The following is a 26,681-nucleotide window of genomic DNA, read 5'->3' on the forward strand; positions in this document are numbered from 1 at the left end:
AGATTCTGGTCCTTAAATAGTTACAAACCAATAAACTCAACGATTAACTTAAATGTGTTTTCCTATTTTTACAAGTCATGTGAATTATGCATGGACTGTCCATAGACATACTGCTACATCACTAGGAATATACAAGATTTGAGACATCTGATGTATGTGGGATTTCATGGAGAGATTTAAACATTGAAGGCTATTAGATTTGCCAGCCTTAACATGTATCTTGGGGGGGGGGGGGGGTTAATCCTTTTCCTGTGTTGCTTATTGCATAATTCTCTGCTCTCTAGTATCGATTCATCTGATACAGAGCCTATTAAAAATGTTAACATGTATGTCAGGATTAAATTTTGATTTTAAAAGTATTGTCATTTAGCCTTATTGCATCAGTATTTGTTTTTAAGAGAAAGTTTCTGCTCTCCATTTCACAGATTTATCTACATTACATTATCTCTGTTTTTGTTTTCATGTGCAGGAAGTGGAAGAAAGCATAGAAGAGATGTTAATAAGACTGGATGAGTTCTACGGTATGACTGATATGGTATGTGTTTGCTCAACTCCTGCATACCTCAGAAACTGACTGTGTGTGTGCTCTCTCTCTCTCTCTCTCTCTCTCCCTCCTGTGGAGGCCATCTTGTGAGTGATTTAGAAACCATTCAGCTCAGGCAAGGCAGCAGCCAGCCGTGGTGGGGAGAGGGAGTGAACACGAACACACACACACACACACACATGTACACATTCTCTTACTTCCTGAGGCAGCCATCTTGATAACTACTTTCCTTGAAATAGTTTTTATTGCAGAGAGTAGTGGTGGTTGGGCCACAAGGTGGCACTATGGTGTACTAATACTTAAGGGCCTTGGCTTGTGCTCTCTGCTTGTAAATTTCATGTGCTCCACACATAGGCCCCCATGCATGCTCACATAGACCACATGCCCTTAGGAGTCTGGATCCTCTAATGGTTTTCTTGGCTGCTTAAACAGTGCAAATAGATTGATATTGGCTTTCCTAGGGCCTGTATGTTTTCTCCCTCTGGATATGTAGAGAAGATGAAGTCTAATGGCATCTAACTCATAGCAACCCAAAGAACATTTCAGGATAATTTTCTTACTACAGATCTTGTGCTTTTTATCTGAAGGATTGTAAAGCACATTCTCACAACGCTCGGTTCTCTCATGTCTTGTATATTGGGTTTTTTCCAGTTGGTGATCTGAGAGATAGGATAGAGGGTGAACAGTATTATTGATGATAGCGTTCTCATTTGTTTTAAAAAAGCACAAAAAGTTTAATATAAGGCCCATCCTTCTTCACTGCTAGATATGGCTGTGTACGTGGAATGTTGAACTGCTACTCTTTGAGTAGGTTCTGGGCAGATACATAATGAGGAAATGATGGAATGTATCAGCTCAGACTGAAACGGATTCTGCATGGGCCAAAAACAGTGGTGTGAAAATGGTGTAAAATGGTTTAAAATGGTGTGAAAGGGTTTTCGCACCACTGTTTTTGGCCCATACGGAATCCGCCTAAGAGACGGTGCTGTAATGTCTCTTTCTAAGGAGGATGCTGAATATTTTTGTAGCATGAACTCCTGGTTGAAACAATAAGTTATGTTTCTCTTTAACTGCTATGCAAGCTAGCAGCATACTTAGCAAGTGTTTTGATTCCATATCACTATAATTTCGCTATGGCAATAGGTTTATTTTAATTCTTATACACATTAGATTGGAGACAGTATTATATTGTAAAACTATATCTTAATGTATTTCTATAGATTACAAACTGAGAACAAATCTATTCTTTTTCCTCCTAAACCACTCATTGTTTGAAACTCTTTAGCGCTTTTTGGTGTGGTTTTCAGTGTTATTTGTATAACCATGAGAGAGACAGTGTAATGCTAGGCAGAGTTATACCTTTCAAGGTCTCCATTGACTTCTGTGCACTTAAAAGTGTGTAACTACATATGGTTGCACTGTTGAAATCTGTTTTGAGGGATTTAATTACAAGCCAACATTTTTAGGTAACCACAGATTCTGTGGACCATTTGAAAGAGCTGTAGAAAGCTATACAGTCAAACCTCCGTTTTCCCCGCTAATCTGTCCGGCGACAGGCAGCGAAAACCAAAAACGGCATATTCCAAGGTACACTGTTTGTGCATGCGCAACGCCGTTTGTGCATGCGCAGTGCAAATGGTGGACTGGAAATATTCAAAAGTTGCCTTGGAAGCCAATGGAAACCGAGGTGACCGCTGATCTCCAAGGCAACCAAATGGCCGGGGGCGACAGGCAAAGACTGAAACTGTCGATCTCCAAGGGCAACGAAGACCGAGGTTTGACTGTATGTGTGTGTGCACTTGCCCATTTCACTGTCCTTTATTTGATGCACAGTAAAAGCTTTGTTATTGGTGCTTACTGAGAATGGGGTTTAACAGTTAATCAGATTTGACACATACATAAACTTATTTGTCGTCCTCCCCACTACCCATCCCAATCTAATGAGAGCACCATAGTGATGGCCCCCATGCCTAGCAGAAACTTTTCCCTAATGAGCTATCCTACAGAGCTATCCTATAGCGTCAGTAGATAAGCAGTTGCCTTTGGACTGAGCTGGTTCTTGACTGCTTGAGGCAGACTGAGAGGGAACATAAGAGAATGTCAACTGGCAGTGCCCACTGTCAGGAGCCGAGAAGTTTGCTTATTTATTTACATTTTTACAGTCTGCCTTTTTCAGATTTAAGGAAGATTACATAGTTTAAGTCAGTGCAATCAACACTGTCCAATAAACAGTGCAATATGATTTGGATTGCAGAAATTTGAAAACAAGCAGGTATTTGAAACAGCTGAAACAAAACATAACAATTTAAACATGACATGTTAAAAATAGCAAAATTATGTAGTAATTTTGTAGTAAGGAGTGTACTTATAGCAACACAGTACACATTAGATAGTATAGTCCACATCCCTGTGCAGAACATCTTTCTGAACCATTTCACCAAGCTGGCTAGCTGAATAAAAGAAGAAGAAGAGTTTGGATTTATGCCCCCCTTTCTCCCCTGTAAGGAGACTCAAGGTAGCTTACAAGCTCCTTTCCCTTCCTCTCCCCACAACAGACACCTTGTGAGGTAGGTGGGTCTGAGAGAGTTCCGAAGAACTGGGTGACTAGCCCAGGGTCACCCAGCAGGAATGTAGGAGTGCGGAAATATATCTGGTTCACCAGATAAGTCTCAGCCACTCAGGTGGAGGAGTGGGGATCAAACCTGGTTCTCCAGATTAGAATCCACCTGCACTTAACCACTACACCACGCTGGCTCTCAAGAGGTGGGAGTGGAGTGGTCATATGCCAAAAGCTTCAGCCATGTTGTGACCGCGAAGCTTAATCTTTCGGTGATGATTGTGAATAGAACATTCTGGATAATCAAGTGCTTTAATAACAAAGCTTTTCCTGTACTTTCTTTGTTGAACAATTTCAGATATCTACAGTTTAGTCCAAGGGCTTCAAAGATTTATTGTGATCAATGTGTAGTAGTGCATGCTGGGAGACCTTGGAAATATGCTGGGAGACCTTGGTCCAGTCACACTCTCTCAACCAAACGTACTTCACACAGGAGATATTGGGAGGATTAAATGGAGTAAAGGTCAGTGATATTGTAAGCTTCTTTGGATCCTCTCAGGGAGAACAGCAAAGTATAAATATAAACTGTTATAATGGCATCTGTTTCAGTTTTGAGTATCGAACTTTTCTCAATTTTTTTTAATTATATGGAGACTTTCATTCAGAGTTTTGACTGTATTTAATCTTCAGACAGGATACATTATGTTGGCATTTTAACTGTTTTAACAGTCCAAACCATACTAGGGGCAGTTCCATGGCAGCCGGGGATGGCACGGGGAGCATGAAAAAACTAAAAAACTCCCAGGCCAACCTGAAAACTCCTATTGCCACCCAATGGGCTACGTCACACAAAAACATGGCGTGAATTGCTGGCCAGCGTAGGATGTGTTCCCATACCTGTGGAAGCCAATTAAAGTCAGCTCCACCTCCAGGAGTGCCCCCAGACCTCCCTCCCTCTAGTGCCTACTCAGGCTCCTGTGATGGAGGAGCCCCAGCCCTAGGGCAACTTCTGTGTCCAGCTGCTGCACAGCTGCCCAGTGGCCTGCCGGTGTATTTCCCTTTAGCACCTTTGTAAGGGGCACCCGCATCAGCACAGGGTCGTGGGGCTTCCATAATAGTTTAACCCACCCACCCCCCAATGGATTGCACTGTTAATGTTCAAAATCACTTGGCCCTGTCTGGTGGTAAACTTTCAAATCTCTCCGAAAATATGTCTCCACAAATCTTATTTTATAGCAAACACTAGCCTAGGATTTTGTTTGCTTATTTGCTTGTTTCATCTTTCTTTAGCTGTGAAAACATTATTCTGTACCCTTATGTGGCTGTGAATAATTAGGTTGTATACTGATTATTGACCTTATCTGACATCATCAAAATGCTGGACTTAATCTGCTGAATTTGCACTTTGCAGTGCTAAGTACCCGAAATGGATGTAATACGTTCCTTCCAGCAGCATATGACGCTGTATTTGAATCTGATAAAATTTTGTGTCATCTTCAGATTCTCTTCAACCACATTTATTTTGGTTTGTTACTACTACCTGAAGACATTATTGTTTCATTTGCAACATTTCACTTGACTGTTTTCAACACCTTTCTCGTCAGGGTTTATTAATATAATGATTTGACTCAGTTATTTTTTTTAATATGGATAATTTTGTATATATTAATTTTTGTGATACACAAAGGACTTTAATTTTAAATATTAGCAGTATTTTGACAAAGATGAGACTGAACTGGAAAAGGAATGTCACTTTGGGAAAGACCCTTGTCATATTTATAAAAGAAAATTAATCAAATCAGATTTGCTTTTGAAGGCCTTACAACTTGATCTAAAGGAGCAAGCGCTTATGTTCTTAGCATGGTACTATATGATATTATAGCTATATAATTCCAGCATGGTACTATAATTCCAGCATGGTACTATATGATGTTATAGCTAGGTCATATTGTATGACATTGTCACCTCTATCAGTTTCTTAATACGTTTATCATATTTTTAGACATATGCCCTTAGAAGTCTGTGGGTGAGATGCAGGTACCCATCTTTTAAATAAATAAGTTTTTACGGGTGTAAGATGAATAAAACTAACCATGGAAGTCTTATGTTGTTAGGATGTTGTTATTGTTTTGGCTGCTGTTATTAAAAACACTGTATAGCTCTATGTTTTTATTTTTTAGATGTGTGCATAGATGAGCTAGAAATGATGGGAAGCTAGTAAAACTGGGTGTTCTTTAGGAATAGTTTACTTTAACTTATGAAGCAGAAGTGTTTCTGTAGAATATGTGTTTATGCAGAATATCTGTGTGGGCCAGTTTTATCCCTCAGTCCATTTTAGTGTCCTTTCAACTTGCTTTGGAAGTAGTATTTTCTTCTATAACATTTTAGTGTCTTCCTAGCTCATTAAGAGAAGTATGGCACTTGTGTGGATGGGTTGAGGGATGTACCATTTCTTACTAAAACTCAATAAGAAAGTAGTTAAATTTCATTAATCACTTTGGTCAGTTAGTGATGTCAATTATGCCAGTAGTTATAGGGTAAAGACATATCCTTGTTCAGTAATTTTTGTTTCACTTCCTTCCCTGGTAGAACTCAACTACATGTATGTTGATGCAAGAACCAAAATTTTGTTTACAACTTGCAGCTTTTTCAACAATTGGTATATATGGGAATCTCTGAATATTTAAGTATGAGTGTACTGTGTTATTTGTCTTCTAATAGAAGTAAATATTTTTTTCTGCATGTGGTTTATAGTAGAAGCAAAGAAGAGATACTGGGTAAGATCCTACAGGGTATTTCTGCTGGTATAGCATTTCTGCTGGCAGAAGAGTGATTTTTGCTAATTTCCTGTTCCCATCATAGACCCCCCCCCCCTTCACACACATATTGAACCCAGTACTTTTCCTGGGGACTCCCTTGAATGTGGGCAGTATAGCAGACTGTAACAGAATTGGGGAGTCAGGAAGAATAAAGTTTTGCTGATACAAATGTAGGGTCCAAGCCGCTCTGTTGTGTAGTGGTTGGAATGTTGAGCTGAGATCTGGGAGAACTAGGTTAAAATTTCCACTACTGTGGGAGTGTCCTTGGGCCAGTCACTTACTTTAATCCAAAATGACTTCACAGGGTTGTTGTTGTGAGGATAAAACTGAGAGCCTGACGTAAGCTTCTTGGGGTCCCCACTGCGGAGAAAAGTGGGTAAAAATGTTTAAGCAAACATTAGTGTTATTAAGATTATTGGGAGAACTTTCCACTGCATCCTGTGTAGGGGATGCCATCTCATCCTGCTGTATTGTCACAGCATCCAAAGCGTTCCTGAAAGTCTATGTACTTTGGTGATTCTGTGTAACTCTGTTCATCAACATTTGACTAAGTAAAAGAACACTTGATGGCAATCAAGTTCATTTCAGTTTAAGCTTTCACGAGTCAAATCTCAGGGTGTTTGGTGGGTTTTTTTTTTGGATCCATGTTATGAAATGAACATTTCCATAGAATCATGCATTGAGCTGCTTAGAGAAGGCATTTATATGTGCCTTCATGTTTAATGCAAAGACAGATGTTACATGTTGGATTAATATTGGATGAGCAGGAAAACTCAGCAGTGAGTTTTTTTTTCTTGAGATCTGGTGATGGCACACTTTCCAACATATTCACCTATTTATAAATGTGACCACTGAATATTGTTTGGCAGTAGATGGTCAAGGAAATAACCACCTGTTCTGTAGATTTCTGTACATTCTGTTGTTCCACCACAATATACTCAGCAGGCTTGTATTGCAGTTGGGTTTACAGTTGCATATTCAGATTTCATTCTTCCTTCTTTGGGTGTTTTTTTGGGTCCCAGGCCATGGTTGTCATATGACAGGATCTGATTTGACTGAAGTGCCTTCCTTTGGCTGCAGTGGGGACTGAACATCACCTTAACTGTTCAGCCTCTTAATCTAGAGCCAGAAATGGTGTGTCCTCCCTCAGGGCTTTTAAAGACCCTATTCGGGGTTGGGTCCTGCCCAGTGGCCTCGCTCTACCCAGAAGGCCTATAAAGGTATGGCTACACTGCTGAGGGACTAATAGTGACTGTGGTGCAGTCTCTACCCTGCTGCTCCTCTTTCCCACCCTTTCAGTTGAGCTGTCAGATAGTCAGATCTTCGACTGTGAGAAGGCCAGCTGTTAGTGATCAGCTGATTTCTATGTGTGTCTTTGCAGGATTCACCTGCAACCCCATTGGGCCTTGTGGATGATGGATTTGATGCAGTGAGGTGACAAGATGGAGAGTGAAGAGGGTGGGGGTAGGGTCTGGCATTGTCCCTGCCTCCTCCTGGAGATATACCCAAGTCGAAACCGCTGATGATATCAGATTTTAGACCAACATTCTACCAGTTTAGACATGTTATTTAAATATTTGCAGCTGCAAATAAAAATTTAAATGAAACAGTTATCCTTTTCTAATTTAGCCTGTCAGGTTGAAATTTGTACCCCATTCTTCTGCTGATGAGTTTGTGAGATCTCAGGTTGCTAGTAGATTAGGAGAAAACTCCTAGATTTATCTTTTATAGATGCAGCTGTTGGTTGTATTAAACCCTGAATTGTCTGCAGTGCCTGTGTTTTAGCAATAGTGTGCAGTATTGCAGTATATTTGCATTAGACTCTGAAGTGCTATCTTTCCTGATGCAATTTTGTTAATCTCCTTAATGGTCACTTTGTTGAGTTTTGATAGTATCTCAGCTGCCATACAGATTAATAGTTACTTAGGATTCCTAACTTTTACTTTTTGCTGACTAATGTTTCCAGAGAGGTAAAATGGAAATGTTATTTGGATACTTTCCTTGCCTGTAATTTGTCACAGTGCTAATTTTCTGTGAGTATAGCATGGGTGCACTGTGCGTTTACTCATTATGAATCTGTTCATTCAACCATTTGCTGCATAATTCTTTTTAATTTCTTCTTAGTCTTTTACCTCCTTAGAAGAACTTTTTAAAAACCTTGTTCAGTGTTGTCACTACTTAATTGAACATTTTCTGGTGGCATCAGTATTTCTAACTTTTTATGCATTGAAGCTGCGTCAGTGCAGGGTTGCAGTAGTTCATGCTCAGCTGATTTGTAAGATGTATTTTGAGACAGTTTATCTGAAATGTGACATCATAGTGTATATGAGCAGTCAAGAGTCAGTTTCCCCCTTTGTAAAATGCTGTAATGTAACTTAACTGTGCTGTAATATCACAGCCCTGAGCATTTATCTATCCTCTGGCAGTGACAGCAAATGATGTGGGTTGGGAAGATGGGAAAATACACAAACTAATCATTCATTTGAATGTTTAGATCTGGAACTACATGCCTGCATTTTTTAGAAGAACAAAGTGCAACTGGCAGGTTTGAAATGGAAAAGGACTCTTCTGACTTTAGTGTTGAGTGGACAGAAGAATTTTGTAGGTGTGCAAAAGTTCTCCAGAACCACGAGTCATTCCTTAAACTTTTGACCAAGATAGCAGCTCTCAGTCAAGATTAAACTGCACAAAATGCCAAGTGATTTGTGTCCTCTGAAACATCATACAGTGAAGAAAATGTTTTCTATATCCCAAAGGAACAAAATCAGATCTTGAATTACCATGTCTGGATTAATTCTAGTCTTTGACCTTGGCATTCAATTTACTGAATTACATGCTGACAAGTTTCTAGTGTTTTGGTGGCAATTTTTGTGCTTTTCAGTTAAGGCCCTAAGAATACTATTGTGCCATTCAGAAATGAACTGTTTTAGAACTGCAGTCTCTGCCACTCTTTGCATCCTATTGTTTTACCATTTTCTACTCTATATGCTTTGTACTTCATGAGAGGTTCATTGTTAAATCCATGTGAGGTCAAACTTAGTTTGAATGTGTTATTTCCTTATTAGGCCGTGAAGTTACAGTGCAGTTGGAGGGTGCAAAAAGGGCCTTGGCATAAATGCCGCTTGCGCTGGTGTAAAAGCATTTACACTGGTGCCAGTGCTCTGGTGCCAGTGCCGGGGAACTTCACAGCAGCATGACCCTCTAGGCACAAATGCAACTTCAGCGGCAGCCCTCCTCCAGCAAAGGAACTTTCCCAGCGCTGCTGGGGGCATTCCTGGGGGCTTCCTGAGCCCTTTTGGCCTGGGAACATCCCCATTTGTTAGTACGAACTTACACTGGCAAAAATGGTGGCACAGCCTAGGTCACTCTCACAAAGGAAGAGGGACCATTGCTGGGCGCAGGGCAGCCAGCCTCTTTGGAGATAGTGCGGCTGCACCATGGCTGTGGCATCCCCAGCCACATTGCACTTAGCACCTCTCCCCTGATTGCTCTGTGAGAGTCTTAATGGAACAACTGGCATTTCCTGTTGACAGTTGTTGTCTTTGGCCACTTCATCCAGAAAGTAAAGTTGGAAAGCTAGGATAATTATCGGGCCCATCCCCATTTTACCTTCTCTCCTCGTGCCAGGAACACGTACTCTTTTTCTCTGCCCTTTTTCTCTCCTTATAAAAAGAAAGGATTTGTTACACATTTCTTCCTTAATAGGCATGCTAGGGAGGGGTGTGGGAGTATTTTGCAGCCTGGGTAATTCTTGCTTAGACAGAGGCCTGTGATCAGTGTCTCCTGCAGGACTCCAAAATCTTTCTTAAGCTCCTGAAGAAACTGCATTCGTCAAGGTAAAAGTAATCTAATGTTTACGTTGCTTAAAGTTTCAAGGAGAGAAAGAGTCAAGCTTTGGTTGCCCATTTTGCTGTGCTGTCTTTGGGGTGGTAGCAATGGCAAGTCCTGGGTTCTGAACCAGTACTCAAACATAAAGTGACATTTTAATTTTTTTTATTTAAAAGAAAAGTTGTAAAACAATAGTTTTTTAAAATTCAGTGAATAGAAAATCTTAAGGTGCATTTCCAAATATGCAGTAAAACAATAAAATACACTAGCTTACTAAAAGAAATACTAGCTAGAAAATATAACAGACGTCCTCAGTGTATAAGCAAAGTTATTTAAGCAAAGTAGAGGCGAATAAACAGAATAAACAGAAAAAGATGGCTGCCAACTCTGATGAGGCTAATTTATGGTATAAGCTGCCCACACCAAATGATTGCCAATTACCCAATCAGGTGTCAAGTTAGTGAGAACTCTCTGGAAGGTGAGCAAGTTACTCTGCCCGTTTGAAACCATCAATTAGGGCTTTAGCTGACCAGTTGTATCTAGCTGAAAATAATAGATGATTCCATGCCCATAATGAGGAATCTGACCTTGCTGGTGGTACGGCCTATCTCAACGTACAAACACCTGCTTCTCAGCTATGTGAAAAACCAGAGAGACAGAAAACAAAGATTTTTTTGGTAAACTTTTCCAGCAATCCAAATGGAGCCTCTTTGGTCATAGCAATATAAAAACAAAATGGTTATTCTCTTCACACATGCCAAGCTAAGCATTTGCACTGATTATTATGTGATTTCTTTCAGCACCTTTGCTGGTAGGGTCTTTAGTAAGCTTCCAAATAAATCTGCTTTAAAAATGTGGCTTAAAAATGGCTCTGTACCTTGTCCAGTTGTTTGCTTCTGCATTCAGATGAAGATGGTTGCTTTGTCCTTGCTGTGGTGATAGTTTGCTTTCAGTATAATTCAGTTGATTAATATCTTGTTTTGTCTACATGTGCAGATTGCATTTGCACTAAATGTACTTATTGTAGCTCTCTGAATGGCTTTTGGGGTTTGTTCTTTCTCACTTTCAAGATTAACAAGCAACCTTTACTTCCTTAACTTTGTTAAGTTCAGGGTCAGTTTCTAACACTACTCAGAATCCAGCCAATAACTTGAAATATTTTATGGTACAACCAACTATCTTGGTTAGCGGGGATATGATATAAAATGGAGACTGGTAGTCTTTCCTGGTTCAGCTTTTAATGGTGTAGAATTTTATGTGCTTTTTTTAAGTCTTACACATTATTTATTGGACCTCTTTGAAGATATGTCATATATGACACAAGCTAAGGAAAGCCATAAAAAGGTTTAAATGGTTTAAACTTTTTTTGTATTCTATGGAATTCTTTTGCTTCTAATTTGCAGACAATTCCTTTATTGGAATTCCTTTATTGGAATTGTCTCTTCTCTTTATTGGCCTCTAGTACTGGCCCACTGGGGCAAGAGATGCACATGTGGTAGCCAGCTGATGAATAGTGATTAGCCCTTTAAGGAAGCCAGCCCTGTGTCAAATGGCAACCTGTCAGAGCAGAAAAGGGAAATGGCTTAGGAAGGAACTGCTACAGGGCCACCATTGGTCTCTGCTGCATGTGTCCATGTTCCCATAGGGCTTCTTATTTATTTATTTTCAGATTTTTACCCCTGCACTGATGCAACTTCAATGCACAAAAGTTAGAAATACTGATGCCCAGTGGAATAGCTCTGTCTTACAGGCCCCGCGGAAACCATTCTAGTCCTGCAGGGCCTGTACATGTTGGATGTGGGTGCACAGTAGTTGTGGCCTAGGGTCTGTTGCACATGTAAGGCAGGCTTGAACACTGTGGGAGTTAGGGGAACATTGTTGAATGCCTGGGCGGTAGACCATTGGGAAATCTATACAGCCAACTCTAAACATTTGAGAGAAAGTAATGTAATATTAAACAAAACAACAGCAGTATTTGTTACTAAACAATTGAGTCAGAGGTGTCCTGGAATTTACTGAAAATGTGTTCTGATGCAGAGTACCCCCTCTTTTCTATGCAGGTTAGAAGCAACACATACCATCTCCTGGATGAAGAAATTCTACTTTTGAAGCCAAGATCATAGATATGAACAATATCGATGTGAATCTGGATAAGCTAGAGGTTTGCAATTTTACATTATGTAATTTTTGTGCAAGAGACTGCATGTTTGAAAGTTCTTCCCTTCAGAATTTGGAGGATTTGATCCAGCTGGTTGGATCCTACAAGGAATGGACTGTGGGATCTTTCCCACTATTCCCTCCCTAGACCCATTTCTGAACCTGGAAAAGTTTATTCCCTGGGTTGATGGACTTGTGTGTACTACTAGGTAGCCGCACTAGTTGGGCAGCAGAAGTTGAGAAGGGAAAGAGGGTTTTCTCCTTTCTTTACTGCTCATGCTAGAGACAAAGAAGAGCAATCACATTTCCTTGTCTCTTCCCACTACAACCACCTAACTGGTATGACTGTTAGTACACACAAGTTCCTCAACTTGAGGATAAACTTTCCTCGGATTGGAAGTAGCTCCAGAATGAAGGGGGGAGATCCTATTAGAAAATTACCTAGTGTTTTTGAATTTATCCCCCAAATAAAAAATAACAGAAAAATAGAGGTAAATTCAAGCTTCAGTCTTCAAAACTTTGATGACTTTTGACTGCTAGGACTCTGGCTTCAGCAGGTTGAAATGAGAACTCCCCAACCATGGATTCACCAGATGAGATGTCTTGAAATATTTATGAATATTCCAACTGCTGTGAAGTATAAAAACTGCCAGCACAAAAGACCTTAAGGCAACAGGCCTGATGCCCTCATTTAAACAAGCTATATCGTACATGACTGAGTGCAGGTTTCCCTCTGGGACAAAACATGGCAAGATGCTTACCATAGTATTTAGTATCTATGTATTATCTGTTGAATAATTGGTATTTAACTGACTTGGAAGTAAAAGAAGTGAAATGTATAAAAAAAGGAATTTTTGCGTTTCAGATTCAACCAGTGTGTAATATGATGTAGCTTTTTTGCTGTTCGAATGAGATTTGTACTATTGATAGAAAGTCAGTGTAACTAATTATTATTATGTTTCAAGGAAATCGTTAGCATTTTTCTTTTGGTCAATGAGAATGCTTTATTGTGTTTACATATTTACACACTTCCCACTTTGATAAAGTACTGTGAAGTTTGTTAATACAGTTCTAAACCTGGGTGGTGGCAAATGAATTTCTCATGAATTTTGCCAATAGGTCTGTTCAAATAAAGCATTATAACTCCAAAAATTCAGAGAAGAACAGGAAAGGATGAACCAGTGGTTGGTTCTCTTGACTCTTTCTTATATGCCCAGGATAATGCTGATCACCACTTTGTGTCAGAAAGGAATTTTCTCAGGGATCCTGGAAAGGGGTCCCTGGGGAAATGGTGGGGCAAAGGTAGCTGTGAAGTTTATATTGTGCAGGGTCTCTTCCAGCTCTTTGTTTCTGTGTTAATTTTCCAGACATGACAGAAGTTTATAAAAATGCATAGGGTGGAAAGAGTTGACAAACTGATTTGTTTTTCCCTCTCCCAAAATCCCAGAACTTGAGGGCATCCAATCGATGGTTAATAGATTCCAGACAGACAAAAGGAAACAGTTCTTTACACAGCAAATTATTAAAATATGGAATTAGCTGCCAGAAGATGTCATGATAACCATAGACATGGACAGCTTTAAAAAGTGACTAGGTTAGTTGAGGTGGCTACTAGCCTTGGTGACTAAAGGGAACCTCCATGTTTAATGGTGGTAAACCTTTGAATCCTAAAGCAGCTTCTTGGGGAAGGCCTCAGCCTCTGTGCCCTGTTGGCCCACCAGAGAAACTGTTTGGCAACTGTATGAGAGAGGAGGCTGGACTAGGTGGATCGGATCCAGCAGTGCTCTTCTTAATGATACCTCTTAGTCTACCCTGTAATTGACCATTTTCTGGATTGCATGTTGCGAACAAATGTACATCTACACAATATCTCCATTATTAAGGTTAGTTAGAAGTCAAGATGGTCTACGATAGCTTTCTCCTTCTTCTGTATGAAATAGCAATGATCAGAATGGGGCACCAGTCTTCACTGCAGGTATTATGCACTTATTCAGTGTAACTAGTAAAAGGATTGTAATTGCTGAAAGAAGCAGTTACTGGTATATAGATGTGCCCCTTTGTAACACTATGTCATGGAACCGTGACAACTCTGAAACCTAGTCAGATTCCGTCTCATTAGTTCTTTTCTCCTCTCTAGGCATTTATTAAAATGGTTGGGCAGCATGTTTCTTTACGAGAAGAACAAGTGCTCCAAGCAGAGAAGACTCACACACTGTCCAAAAGCTGTTTGAGTCTGCTCTGCTGCTATCCCTTTATTTAACAAAGTCAGTGTAAGATTTTCACTGCATGGTGGAAACACCTTTTTGCCACATATCTTGGCTATTTATAACAATTTATCGTTTGTTTTGCATTCTTAGCATTTACCTTTTCAAAAGCTTTTCTGCCACCCAGAGAAGGCTGTATGGCTGATTTTGGTGATGGACAGATGGCTAATTTAAAATATATGGATTATATTTAGAATTACATGTTGAGGTCCTACTTGTTGATCCTTTTAAAGTGTTTCACACATGTGCTACTTTTCACCCACCTATGAACTACAGAAAATGTTCTGTTCCTAAAACTAGAGTTCAGGCTCACAGTGGGTCCTGAACCTGTAAGCTTGGAAATGCAGTTTTCATCTTGAGTACAAAAGGATGTGTAGAATGTATTAAAGTTTAACTTTTCCACATCGGGTGATCTTGGGCATGCAGCCTGTGCTGAGTTCCATCCTACGGTTAATCTCTTTTCAAGAATGTGGATCTTTGCCTCTACATTCTTTAGAGAAGGGCATCAGAGAAATCATTCTGTTGTTCATAACCATTATTGTGGATTAGCTCTGTTCGTTGCTAATGTCTCATTTTGCTCTTCTTTCACTCTTTCACTTTGCTACCTTCTGAAGTAGAAAAGTTTGTGCTCTAGTAATACAGTCAGACTGGAAGGTAATTCATGCAAATTTATACAAAAGGTTCAAATAAATATAAGTTTTGAAAAGATTAAAATCTTTTGTGCAGCTAACTTGCCTAACAAAACGTTTCCAGGGTATTAGAATTCCACTTAATTTTCCGAAGCGCCAACTTGGACATCCTGCAGTAACAATCATATTGATGTAATATCATGGAACATGTTTTTATTGGAGCAGGTACTCAGGGCACGCTCAGATGGCATCACACCCTGAATTTAGTGTCTTAAACTGGAAATGCAGCAGGCAAAATGGTGCCCTGTAATGTACACGTGACTTCTTTGTGTCTGTGTTCACATAAGAGACTAAAACTGTTTTTGCTGCCACAAGTACAGCCTCCCCCATCCAGAACTGGAAAGGCCGAGCAGGGCTATTGCAGTACTTCCTCCTCTTCCAAAGCACAGCACAGCCTGCCATCTGGCCTTGGGCTTGGGGGCGGGGAAAAGTGGGGAGGGCAGAGGGACTGTAGACTACTAGCACAACACAGAGAGCCAAGTTTAGCTTGTCCCTGCCGTGTAGGAGGAGCTTTCTTACTTGCAGGCAGATTATGCCTTCTGCTGCTGGAAGGGTGGAGTCTGTTTGCTGTTGGAGGAAGAAGCTAAAACTTCCCACCAGGCAGCAGCATGATGCAGCTGGCTGTCTTGCAGCATACTTCTCAGTGCCCATTGGAACATGGCATTGGTCCATGTGTAGATCAGCGTTTCAAAACCACTGGAGTGGGATATAATGTTTGTAATGGTTTCAGTCCTTCCTTCTGGCTGCCACATTCTTTTAAATCCTTTATCAAGCTTAAAATGCTTTAAAGCTCTCTGTAAAATAATTTAATAGGATGCACTTCATAACCAGTTGTGTGAATAATATTACACGAGGTATTAATTTCAAAACAAATGCTGTCAGAAAAGCTGATGGGCTATAACTGGATTATTCCATGGAAAGTGTAAAACTTGAGGCTTATTGAGCAGAAGGTTTCAAAACCCAGGAATGTGGGCGGAGGGTTCTTTTCTACCTCTGGGAAGTTGGAGTTCAGTCTGAATCTGGGTAGACTGTGAGAATTTATGATATTTATGCATTGCTTTTCAGCTGAGATTGATTTCCAAAGTATTTATTTTTTTAAACCCATCACAAACTTCAAGGAATAGTACCTAGCAGCTGTAATAGTTAATAGTTATGAGCAATGAGGTTATACAGAAAAAAAGAATTAAATGGCATATATTCAAATTTAGTGGTGGGCTTTCCTCTCAAATTTGGGTAACAGGATGGAGGAACTGTAGAAGCCTTCGATGATCCAAGTGACACCCATTCCTAGTGTTCCAGTTGGCATTAGGCCCTTTCCGCATATGTAGAATAATCCACTTTCAATCCACTTTCAGTGCACTTTACAGCTGTGCAGAATAGCAAAATCCACTTGCAAACAATTGTGACAGTGGATTGAAGTGCATTATTCTGCATTTGCGGAAGGGGCCACAACCCTTCAAGGGTTGTGTCCACCATTTGTGGTGGTGGGCAATTGTCCTTCCCCCAACACATGCCCCAACTTAAACTCAGTAGTAACAGATTCTTTTGTCTTTGGAGTGGGGCTTCCCTCATCTTGGCCAAGATGAAATTAGCTTTCGGCTCTCTTCTTAGCAGCAGCAAAGGAAAGGCAAAGTGTGGGAGATAAACACCTGTGTTATGAAAATTCAGATCAGCATAACTTGATATTGGGTGGGGGACATCCCTTCATAATTGTCAGTGTTAAACCATAGGGTTATGATCAGATTTTAGAAGTAGTGCTTCCCATCTGTTTTATACCCATTTTCAGCAGAGACTGTGTTGCCCATGTCTTTGATGTCTTCTTCCATAAACTCTTCTGACCTCTACATCTGATTTCACTGTTATGTCTCCATTCATTCAGCGGCCTTCATTTTCTACTTCCCCAATAGTTCTTCTGCTGTGTCACCTCCGGTTTTCCCAGAGGACAGTAAAACTTCTTCCTTTTTAACAATATCTGTACTGATAGCTATTGTTTAACAGCTAGAATGTCAACATTCCAAACATGAAACGAGCCTTAGGGAGTAGCTAGGTTAGAGCATCTTAAAAGCAATAGCCATGTTCTAGCTTGTTTGTGAGTGTTGTCTTTGGTATCTTCTAATTTCTGGGGAGTTGACAATAAAGTAGCAGAGGGCAGCGTGGAAATATAATCCTCTAAAATCTTGTAGAGGCTAACGTTGCCAGGTCAGTCATAAATTTCATTGGATTTACTTTGTTTGGGAAATTATTACTTTGGATCTCTATCCTCTCCTGCAGACTTCATTTTAAAAGGAGAGTTACTCCTCCCCCCCCCCCCCCAATTAGTTAGTATATTTAGGTTTTCCTTTTTCTCTTTATTGTTTATTTATTTAACTAAGTTGATGAAATGACAGATAAAGCATATTTTCTTGTTACCTAGACTCAGCTGGTCCAGCCATGCTGATCCATGCTTTTGTAATTTCACAGCTGGATTACTGCACCACACTGTGCTTTGGGCTTCCCTTGAAGACACCCTGGAAACTACAAGTAGTTCAGAAAATGGCAGATCCACTGTTGACAGGGGGCACTGTTGAGAACGTGGCTACATTGGCTGCCGTTGTGTTTCCATATTCAGGTCAAGCTTCTGGTTATGGCATGGCAGCAAACACCAGGCAACCACCAGAATTGCATGGCTCTCTGGCTACTTGTTGCTGTTCAACAGTAGCCACCCTGTAAAAAACATTGTATAGTGGTTAGAGTTTTAGACTTGGATCTGGATGACCAAGATTTGAATCAGCATTGTCCCTTGGAAGTTCACTAGGTGACCTTGGGGCATTGACACATTCTTAGGGCTGCTTTGGGTTCCCATTGTGGAGGACAGTGGAGTATTAATTAAGTAAATAACTTAATTATTTACAGTGGGGTACAGAGGCGTAGCTAGGCCAGAGTGTGCCTGGTACGCACTCTGCTTTTTTTCCTCACTGGCTTCACCACTCACTTTCTACTTTAGGAAACCAAGCAGGCTGGAGGCCTGTTTTGGTGGGAACTACATTTCCCAGAATATCCTGGGAAATGTAGTTCCCACACAGGCAGGCCTGTTCTCCAGCCTGCTTGGTTTCCTAAAGTTAGTGGGGGGGGGGCGCTGTGGGGGGGAATCACGCCCCCCTGCAGCGCCCCCCCGCGGCACCCTGGGAAATGTAGTTCCCTCTAGAACAGGCAGGCCTGTTCTCCAGCCGGCTCGGCTCGATTTCCTAAAGTTAGCTTCGCCACTGGTGGGGTATTAATTAAATAACTAATAAACATAGCTGAAGATGGAGGGACTGATAAAAGATAGATTGGTGGGTGGGAAATAGAGAAGGAAGAGGGGAAGCAGAGGATTTGGGGATTGCCAGAATAAACGAAGGAAGAAATAGTGTGAGGAGGGGAATATTGGAGAAAATTAGTTTTCCTGCACAAATACTTGAGGGTTTCCAACTGTACAACCGGTTTTTCTGAGCGCAGTCTGCCAGGGGGAGGGAAGGAGGTAAAACTGAAGATGGGGAGGCAGATGAAGATAGGTTGAGTGGTAGGTAGGAAGGATAGAATGAAGCAAGAAAAGGGCGGGTGCAGGTGAAATCTTTCCACAGCCTGTTGTCAATCATAGCTGCATAAAAATACACAATGGGACAATTTTATAATACATATGTGTTACTACAAGTATACCATGTGTACAAGTGCTGGGTCCAGCCAACTTTTTTCACCCAACCTCACCTACTTCCTCTCAAAGCTGACGTCCCCCACTCCATATGGTTTTTATCTTAGGTCCTATAACTCTTAGCATAGACCTTTTTTTGTGGCGTTCCCTTTTTCACCAGTGGAAAAACTGGTTGGATCAGATTTCTAGACTAGATTATGGTAGACTTTTGCTTGTTTTCTGAATTATGTAGAATAAGCAACAGGAGCATGATTTTTGTTTTCTGTTTTGGAATCTGAGGCAAGGACTTTGCCCCTTTCTGTAGAAGTTTCTTGAATGTGTAGACCAAACACTTTAAACCATTGTTTCTTGTCAAGGTGATTTTATAATGGGTATACTGAATTTGTCCCTGTTATCCTTCTGGAAAATACTGATGGTGTGCATGTGAATGCTTATAGTACTGGTGATAACATTTTTCTTATTGCACAAAGCTGCTATTTGGGTCCACAGGATTTCAGCCCTTTTTAACGTACCAGAGGAATATTTGTGAAGTTCAAAAATTCAGTGTCAGATTCCCAGTACTAAGGATTTCCCCCCACTGTCTGTAGGCTTCTAACAGTGCAGTCCTTTGCAGAATTAGTTTAGTCCAAGCCCACTGAAATTGATAGGCTTATACTTCAGCATAGGATAGCACTGTAAATGTCATGGCACGTGGCTCTAAGCATCAAAGCATTTGCATGCATGCCAAAGAAAGGCAAAAGTCCATTCTTAGAGACACATGCAGAGCGTGTGAATTACAATCACATACCACTGCACAGTTCGAAAATTTCATTAAAAAAAAAAGTCCTGTAGCTACTTTTTGAGAACTTGTGTATTGAGAACCACATGGGGTGTATTTTTTTAAGCCTCAGATAGATGAATCTGCACTCTAGCATTTTACAGGCACAGAATGAGTGAAAAAGAGTTTTTCTTCTGCAGAGAAAGTAAAGCATGATAAAAGGTGAGGGGAAGAGGTCAAAAGACAGCTAGAAGGTTGAAACATGCATACTTATTTAGCCATTTTTGTCAGAACTAGAATAGTGCTGCAAACTTACAAGTAGTGCAATTCCATTTCAAAAAATCTGATTTTGGAAGCTCTTTTTAGATCTCCCTGTAGATAAACAGTGAGGTTTTAAGTAGATGGCCCTATGGGCTCCTGTCCTACTGCTGTTGGTTTCCAGGCAGATAAACTATTTACCTGAATGGAAGATTATGATGTATTGTTGTTGTTGTTTTGGTTAGGAGTGTCATCAAGAAAAACTGGGGCTCTCTTAAATGCTTATGAAAATTAAAGGCATGCTTGGTAACAACATATAACATTTTTTGTAACATTTTTATACAGGTGGTTACCTTACATTATCATCTTCAGGTAAATATGGCATTTCAGTATGTAGTGCAAACAATAGAAAAAAGCTGTACAGTTAATTTGAAGTTAAGTAGCTTGGAATGTTCCACAGATACGACATGGTTTGCATTGGTTGACAGTGGGCAACAACGTGATGTGCATTAGCATTGCATCGAGCTTTCTGTCAGCTCACAGGAAAAGTATTGAAGATGCTGTGTCTAGTGTGCATTCAAAAGAGAAGGCTAACAAGAATAGTCTTGAGCAGTGCTAGAAACTTCAAAAGAAGGAAAAGTTAGGGCTAGCCACTAGTTGATAACATTGGACTTCTGCGTGGATTTTGACCCTGCAAGTCTTCTACGTTGTTTGGAACATCCTGTTTCTGATGGTTTCATTTTTTTGTCCTGTCAGATTCCTTGAGTGACTATTAGAGAAATTCCATAGGGCTCAATACTTTTCACCAAGTGTTCCTTAATCTGTATGAAGTAGGTGGAAGAGATCATCTAGCTGTTTGGAGGTGGTGTGATCTACATGCAGATTACACACTCATTTGCATTACATTAAAGAGCCAGGAGCTGCTATTTCCATCCTTAAGTAACATTTGGAAGTTGTGGTCAGATAAATGAGGTTGAACAGACTAAAACTGAATTCAGATAAGTTGAAGGTGTTGGTGGTAGAACATTCTTGAGTTCCGGAGAGATTTACAGTGCAATCGTAGGCAAAGTTACTAAGACTTTGAAGATTGGTCCATATTTAATGTTTTCATTAGGAGACTTTGAGCCCTATCGGAGGGGGGGAATCCACTGGTGGAAGTGGTATATAGCTGCGCCAGTGGATTTGCCCTATTCAGGGCACTTATCCCACGGAGAGCAAAGCTGCCAGTGTATGACAGCTATCAGCCTCCTGACACTGAGATGTGGCTATGGACACGGCGTCAGCATCCCAGTGCCGCTGGTGTAGTAGGGGTAGGCTGGGGGCATGGCTGGGGAAGAGCCAACTTTAGTTGGCTCCCTCCTAGCCATTCATGGGATTATACTGGCAGCCGTAAGTTGATTAAGCCCAATGGCGGCACCTTGGTGGCAAGGAGACATTTTCACTTTTCAAGCCTCCCCACGTCCCCAGGAAGCCTCTTGGTGAGCAGTGGCTGTGGTGGCACAGCTGGGTGCCCAGCTCTTGGATGGGGCTGTTTGAAGGGTATAGTTAGGATTGCACTTTAAATGAAGGGATGGGTGTTACTTCATGAATACACAGTTTAGGTCCCATCTGAATAATAATTTGCCTACAGCACAGAAGAAAGTTTCCCCAGAAGCTTATTAGCAGACAAATTAAAAGAGATAGCAGGTAAAAAAGATAAATTGGATCAAGCAGCATTGGTGACTATAAAGTAAAATGAACATATTTTCTGTTAATGTAAATGGATTAAACTCCCCTTCAAAGAGAACAAAATTTTTTAATTGACTACAAAAACAAGGAGATATTATTTGTATACGAAACCCATGTGAAAGATAAACACTAGTATCTACTGATTAACGTTTATTCAGCTCTGACACATTCTAAAAAAATGTGGAATAGCTATTTAAAAACAACAAATAACCATTTCAATTAATGCTGGACTTTCAAGAAGGTGAAGTGATTATAATTGCAGATGTGAATGCGGTTCTAGACACAAGCAAGGATAAATCCAGAAAGTCTACAGGAGGTAAGCTTCCTAAAAATGTGTTAACTCATCTGAGGCTATTGAACTTGGTTGATTCCTGGCATACTTAGTATCTTAATGTAAGAGATCACACCTTTTATTCAGATAGACATCAATCTTATTCCAGAATTGACATGTGTAGGATTTCAAAGACTTTAATGGTCAATCTGCATGATGTAGAAATCAAACTGAAGATTTATGTGGACCACAACCCAATAGAAATAACATGGCAGTTAACGTGGAAAGGAAGAAGGAGATGGAGACTGGAAAATAATCTCTACAAAAGGATGTTGTTAAAAAATGTAAAGTAAACTTAGAGGATTTTTAAAAATTGAACAAGAATAAAGGAATGTCAGATACAACATCTGGGAAATAAGTGAGGCATATATAAAATTAATAGCAATTGCTGCCAAACAGAAGAAAGATAAGGTGGAAAGGAAATGTGACATTTTAAATAAAATGAAGTTTTTGGATGAACAACATAAGTAAACAGATAAGAAAATAGTGAGAGAATTAAAACTTTAAGACATCAACTTAATTTATTAGAAACAGAAAAAATGCAAAAAGAAGTTAAAATTTTTAAAGAAAAAAAAACATTTGAACATACTGACAAGCCAGGGAGATTTTTAGCACGCTAGTTGAGAAGAGAAATTGGAACAAGGACAATAAGAGCTGTTAAAAAGAATGGTACCCTGGTTTACTCAGAAAGAGTCAAACAAGAACAATTTGTTTCCTGTTTTTCTGGAATCTATAAAAACCAAAATGTGGTGAACGAAGCATTAAATATAATAAAAAGATTATATTGCTGGGAGTCCCGTGGAGAAATTTACAGAAGAACACAGAGATATTTTGAAGAGAAGTATATCCATCTATGAAGAATTACAGACCATGAAGAATTGAAAAAATGGAAAGTTCCAGGACCTGATGGTTTAACCACAGAATATTACAAACGTATAGAAGAATAATTAATTGTACCTCTTTAAGAAATGATGAATGAGTTTTGACTTTATATTCTCCTGACCTGACAAGAACCAAATGTTACTTTAATTAATAAAGAAGGAAATTATCCAGAATTGCCACAATCATCTAGACCAATATCACTATTAAATGTAGATTACAAACTATTTGCAACTATAATGGCGACAAGATTAAGAAAATGTATTCATAAGATGATACTTGACGATCAGACAGGTTTTGTACCCAAAAGATATATGGAAAATAACGTATGATTTGTAATGGATACTTTGGAATTTGTTAAAACTAAGAAAAGGAAAACAGCATTTATCTTCTTGGATGCAGAGAAAGCTTTTGGCAATGTTTCATGGACACTTATGTTAAAAACTTTAGAATATCTGAAATGTGGACCTAGATTTTTAGACTGGATTCAGAGAATATATACCAGACAAAGAGCAAGAATATTAATCAATGGCATTTTAACATTGATGTTCAAATTAAAAAGTTTTGAAACTTTTGGTGACAAAGCTCAGACAAGATCAAAGAATTATGGGTTTAAAATAGGAGAACAATTCAAGATGAAGAGTTATGCAGATGATGTTGGATTGACAATGAGTAATCCTCAGTTTTCAATAAAATATCTGATGGATCAAATATAATTATTTGGATATTTTGCAGGATGTAAGGTTAACCATCAACAAAACAAGAAATACTAGATGTTGGAAAAACAACCAATTGTGATGTTCTTGCCCATGAAAATAATATTTAGAGATCAATATGAATGGACAAAACAATAATTTGTTTAAAAATAATTATGGAACAACCTGGGAAAAAAAATAAAGGAAGATCTACAAAGATGGTCTAAACTGAAATTATCCTGGTTAAGAAAAATTGCCAGTACTAAAATGAATGTCTTGCCCAAGTTGAACTTTTTGTTTCAAATGTTGCTTTGAATGCATGGCAAATGCATATTAATAAATTTATTTGGAGCAACAAAAGACCAAGAATAAGATTTAAAGTTTTACAAGTTGAAAAAAGAGAGGATGTCTAGCCATACCCAACATGAAATTATACCATCAAGCAGCAGGATTTGTATGGATTTCTGATTGGATACAAAACCCATTTCAGAGACTTAGAAAATTAGAGGACTTGGGTCTTGCAGCCTTAACAACAGGTATACATAGTTATTTATGGAGTGGAAAAGTCGATCAAAAGACAGAGTTGATTAGGAAAGACTACCATGTAATAAGAAAAGGACTTTGTAAAACCTGGAAAAAAGACTTTGGAGGAATTTGTGAGACTAGATTATTGGCTGATGTCATTGTTAAGGAGGTCAGTTTGGGAGAGCTAACTAAAATTGCCACTTGTAGATCCTATGAGGTCACCCATCACCAGATGATAAATGTATCTTTTCAGATGGCAAAGAAAGGACCATCATTAAATTAGTAGGATAGAATGTTAACTGCCTGACCTGAAAGAAACTGTTTCAGTATATGGTGAAATATGGCTTAGAGGCCATAATGCCATAAAGTCCATAATATATCTAACTGCCCCACCCCCACATCCTGATCTGCCTTGGTCCATGTGTGACAACAAGACAAAATCTGTCCCTGTTTTCTCAGGTTTGACAGTGTCTGGTTCATGGGTGAGAAGGAAAAGGGCCTACCAGGGAAGGGAAATAAGAAATAGTGGGGTGGGTGGGGGAACACAGGGAGAAATGAGAAGCCTCCTGCAAGTCCGTGTGGGTCCCTCTTATACCGTACTAATATTTTAATTTCATTTGTGAAGACCTCTGTAATTTACTGATGATGGTCTACCTTACGAATGTTCAGTTTGATATCGGATTTTGCAACATAAAATATGTGGTATTCTCCATACTTACAATTATAATTTCAGTCCTTGATCAACACCTGATTATCGTAGCCTTTAAGACTGACATGCTGGAATGCAACAGTAATTCTCTTACAACATGCAGGAGTGCCTTTGAATTCCTCTCTCTGGATTGCTTGTGCTGCTCTGAAATATTTTAGCTGCGACCAAGAGGCTCCAGAGAAAGTAGGCAGGGAATCTCCTGCCTTTTCCTTGTCCCTTGATAGCTGCTGCTGTTGGGTCTGCAGCAGCATGATGATGTCTACTGCAGCACTATTGACTAAGTGTCTGCATGGCATATGCTTCAGCCACGCGGAGGCAGGAATTGCTCCCTTGGTTGGAATCTGGTTATTTAACTCAGTACTTCAGTTGCTGTTGTCAGGTTGTTAACTATGGATGGTGTACATCTTGGCTTATTTCTCAAATGATTGGATTAGGTCCTGGTGCGTGACACCACCACTTTGATGTATTGTACTTAAAAAACATCAGTAATAAAGACTGCCACGATTTGAGCTGATTGACCGCAGCAAAGAGCAAATTGTGTTTGTGTTATCATAAAAGGTATTCCTCTATCTGGCTCTTTGGAGTGTGCCATATTATATTAGCTCCTGCAACAGTAATTGAATGGGAGATTTGGGAAAGAAACAAAGAAACATAGAGCTGGAAGGGACTTCGAGGGTCATCTAGTCCAGGAGTAGGGAACCTGCGGCTCTCCAGATGTTCAGGAACTACAATTCCCATCAGCCTCTGTCAGCATGGCCAATTGGCCATGCTGGTAGGGGCTGATGGGAATTGTAGTTCCTGAACATCTGGAGAGCCGCAGGTTCCCTACCCCTGATCTAGTCCAACCCTCTGCACAACATGGGAAATTCACCGCTGCCTCCCCCCCCCCGCCCCCACACACTTTCCCAGTGACCCCTGCTCTATTCCCACAAAAACCTTCCAAGATCCCTTATCTGGAGAAAATTTCTTGCTGACTCCAAAGTGGCCATTGGTATTATCCCAGGCATGTAACAAAGGACCATGAGAGCCAAACAGTGACTCATCCCTTCTTGTCCTCCGTTTCATGATCTACTTAAGTTCCCAGAATCAGCCCTGCTGTCAGATGACTGTCTAGCCTCTGCTTAAAAATCTTTAAAGAAGGAGAGCCCACTGCCTCCTCAGGAAGCCTATTCTACAGAGGAACTGCTCTGACAGGAAGTTTTTCCTATATAAAATGAAGTAATGAAGTGAAATAAAATAAACTTAACCTGCCATCACCAAATTGGCCTTAGTGCAGTTTACATTGTGATAATTTTTCCAGCTAATGAACTTAATCAAAATTGTTAGGATTTTTTTTTTGTAATGTTCGATAATGTTTTGGAAAGGATGAATGTATTACAAGGGACTTTAACTGAACATCTGAAATATATACTGGGCAAAGACAAACCTCGACTAATGGATCACTAAATTATAACTTCAAACTGTGCCACTCAGAAGAGGAAGGGAAAGAACCCTAGCATGAGAAGGCTTGCTCTGGGTCTTTTTAACCAACAACATCTCCCTCTAAAATACCAAGCTCAGCAAAGTGCTATGCCAATAGCTATAAATTCCTGCATAGGTCCACAGTACCCACATCGGTCTAATGTCCTTCTCCCATATGTTCCTCACTCAATAGTTAAGATCCATTCAACAAGGTCTGCCCTATGTACTCCCAGCTGTGGAAGTATGTGGCCACAATTTTATTTTTTATTCTATTAGATTTGTATCCCATCTTTCCCCGACAAATGTCAGACCTCATAAGGCTGGAATCCTTGTCCATGAAGGTGATCTCCCTATGGAATTCCCTTCCAGTAGAGGTTCTCCTGGTGCCTAGTTATGGCAAAAATTTACATCAAGATTTGTAGCTAAGTTTTTTTTTTCTTTTGCCATTGTAGATTTAGACTCTTATGGCATTTTAATTGTATCTTTCTCTCTTTATATACTTCTGAGCCACCCAGTTAACCTGGCAAAATTGATATAATTTTTCACAAAAAAATGCATTCATGACTGACTTGAAGCAATGCTTCCTTAGCTCCTTCTCACAAAACTTCTCCTCAGCTTCAGATTTATTAATGATATTTTCACTATTTGAACTCACAGAAAGTAAGCACTTGGGATCCCCTCCCCCAAGTCTCTCAGTTTTAATCCTGCCATCTGTCTGAGCCTAGACCATTCTATACCACAGGTTCATTTTTTGAACTCCACTGGACAAGTACATAATGGACACAGAAACAGCCCTGCATATGTACATACTTT

General features: G+C 39.8%; 1 long non-coding RNA gene across 7 annotated transcripts in view; it reads left to right on the forward strand.

Annotated features, from left to right (window-relative positions):
- Positions 1–26,681, forward strand: part of LOC125433185 — a 70,274-nt gene that overhangs the window by 7,646 nt on the left and 35,947 nt on the right. For 5 of the 7 annotated variants that reach the window (XR_007244606.1, XR_007244609.1, XR_007244608.1 and 2 more), the window contains 2 exons: positions 470–535; positions 11,809–11,909. This is a non-coding gene — a long non-coding RNA (uncharacterized LOC125433185). Of the gene's footprint in view, positions 1–469; positions 536–3,459; positions 3,625–11,808; positions 11,910–26,681 lie in introns of all 7 variants that reach the window. The other 2 variants (XR_007244610.1, XR_007244607.1) reach the window with 1 other exon arrangement.

Source organism: Sphaerodactylus townsendi, linkage group LG05, assembly GCF_021028975.2.
Source record: "Sphaerodactylus townsendi isolate TG3544 linkage group LG05, MPM_Stown_v2.3, whole genome shotgun sequence".
NCBI lineage: Eukaryota > Metazoa > Chordata > Lepidosauria > Squamata > Sphaerodactylidae > Sphaerodactylus > Sphaerodactylus townsendi.